Raw genomic sequence first — 2500 nt, forward strand, 5'->3', positions numbered from 1 at the left:
GCTGCACCTTAACCTAAGTTACGCTGCACCTTAACCTAACTTACGCTGCACCTTAACCTAAGTTACACTGCACCTTAACCTAACTTACACTGCACCTTAACCTAAGTTACACTGCACCTTAACCTAAGTTACACTGCACCTTAACCTAACTTACACTGCACCTTAACCTAAGTTACACTGCACCTTAACCTAAGTTACACTGCACCTTAACCTAAGTTACACTGCACCTTAACCTAAGTTACACTGCACCTTAACCTAAGTTACACTGCACCTTAACCTAAGTTACACTGCACCTTAACCTAACTTACACTGCACCTTAACCTAACTTACACTGCACCTTAACCTAACTTACACTGCACCTTAACCTAACTTACACTGCACCTTAACCTAACTTACACTGCACCTTAACCTAACTTACACTGCACCTTAACCTAACTTACACTGCACCTTAACCTAACTTACACTGCACCTTAACCTAACTTACACTGCACCTTAACCTAACTTACACTGCACCTTAACCTAACTTACACTGCACCTTAACCTAACTTACACTGCACCTTAACTGTCACATGTAACGTCACAGGAATGTAGCTTTGCCTAACAGCAACCCTCTGAACATAGTTCACTGCTTGGATCCTCTGGTGTCATGTGTATTTCTTGATGCCATGGTGCGTACCCTCACATAAAGGTCTTTCGAGTGTTGCGTACTTTCTACACAGTCCCGCTAACCACTGGAAGGGTGTACCGCTACAGAACGAATATCGCCCTCCCCTCCTGCCCTTCCAAGCTGGTCGGTCAGGCGTTTGTTTGTGAAATGAGCCTTGCAGCTGTTCAGTTGCATTCGGTTGTCGATGCAGTCAGTGTACGTTGTGGTACGGCCTGTGTGGACTGTCCGCTGATGTACGCGTAACCCACACTGATCATCCGTCGTTACGTACTGAGTGACATAATGTGGCACATGCTTGACCGTACACCGGCTGCGCCCTACAATGGCGAATCATAAGGGCCATATGTTGTGCACGATGCTACTTGTCTCGTCTCCCCATTACAGCGAGATTGCACTGTTGTACGCCGTACAGACATGTGGTAAGTAGGTACGGACGAAAGTATTGCATGTTGGCCCCCCCCCCCCCCCTCCTCCCTCTGCCGGGAATCAGCGTGAGCCGTCTGTTGATGTAGCGACGAGGGTTTTCCTATTTAATCGTATTGCCCCACACAACATGATAGCACGGTGGACCGCGTTCCACATCTGCGACATGCTACAGAGGCCGGTTGACAGTCGACCGCGCAAGGGACATTGCACACGTGCGCGGACCATCTTCCACGTGTTCTCTCGTGTACATGCCGCAGTGTGTATGTGGGCTGATGTAGCGTGTCGTGACACATAACATGCAGGCATGCCAGAATCGTAGATTTCGCAAATGTAGATTGACGTATACGTTTGCTGCCAAAGATCCGCAAATGAACTGGAAATCAGTTGTTGAGCGGTTGTTCGCGCTGCAGGTGCATCGGTGATAGCGACGATCGGTACATCTGTGAACCGGTTGTTTCGGCGGTACCCGCCATGCCCCCGAACCTGAGTTGGCCATGTGGGTATGAAGCGATACGAGGCTGTGGCTTGGCGGGACAGTCCCCGGCCGGTGAGGGGGGGCCGCCCGGCGTGCTGGCCGCGCGCTGCGTGAGCGCACGCACTACAGCCGGCTGGTGGGGGGCGCCCAGTGGCAGGAGCGCCGGCCGACGGGCCCGGCTGGCGTCCCAGCTATGCGCCGGCGCACCCTGCGCGCGGCGCCAGGCGGCCAAAGTGGGTTCTGCCGAGCCCGGTGCGAAGCGCGGTGGACATCTGCAGTGTGCTGGTCCGATTGCGGACTGTGTGCGTTGAGGATGCGCCGCCGCCCGGCACTCGGCGTCGCGACGCCGTCTGCTGCTCGGTCGCCCCCAGCGGTTCTCGCAGGTGGTTTGTATCGCAGCTCTGCGGACGTGTTGGCGCGTGCGCTGTGCTGGGAGAGTTCGCTTCTGCACCCAAGTGGGGCTTTGCCCTTCTGTGGCGCTGGCGTTGGAGCTGCCGGTCACCGTAGGTGGCGCGTGTTGTTTCCCGCCGGCAATGCCACGACAGCACGCTCCCGGGCCTCTGTCGGCAGCGGCAAGCTCAGTTGGGAGCACGGGTGTTCGCACTGAAAGCGTCTACTCGCCTATCTCCGGGCGATTGCGCCTCTCTCGAACCCGACCAAGTACTTAGGACGGCGCTGCGCGCCGCCGGGACCTGAGAGGGTTTCGAGGTGTATCGTGCAGGGGAGCTCAGCCTCCTCCTGTTTGCAGAATAATTGAGCGGACGCTTGCGTGTTCGCACGGGCCCTCGGGACACACTCCCGGGCGGCCGGCTGCTCAGCTCTCGTTGACGCAGCTCCCTGGTTGATCCTGCCAGTAGTCATATGCTTGTCTCAAAGATTAAGCCATGCATGTCTCAGTACAAGCCGCATTAAGGTGAAACCGCGAATGGCTC

The 2500-nt window shown here is 55.4% G+C and overlaps 1 non-coding gene across 1 annotated transcript in view; it reads left to right on the forward strand.

The window, feature by feature from the left end:
• The first annotated feature begins 2402 nt into the window (after positions 1-2402).
• LOC126322344 (small subunit ribosomal RNA) overlaps positions 2403-2500 on the forward strand; it is a 1893-nt gene continuing 1795 nt past the window's right edge. Inside the window, exon 1 of the ribosomal RNA XR_007558962.1 lies at positions 2403-2500. This exon is cut by the window's right edge and continues 1795 nt beyond it. This is a non-coding gene — a ribosomal RNA (small subunit ribosomal RNA).

The sequence above is a fragment of the Schistocerca gregaria genome, unplaced genomic scaffold (genome assembly GCF_023897955.1).
Source record: "Schistocerca gregaria isolate iqSchGreg1 unplaced genomic scaffold, iqSchGreg1.2 ptg000806l, whole genome shotgun sequence".
In the NCBI taxonomy this organism is placed as follows: domain Eukaryota; kingdom Metazoa; phylum Arthropoda; class Insecta; order Orthoptera; family Acrididae; genus Schistocerca; species Schistocerca gregaria.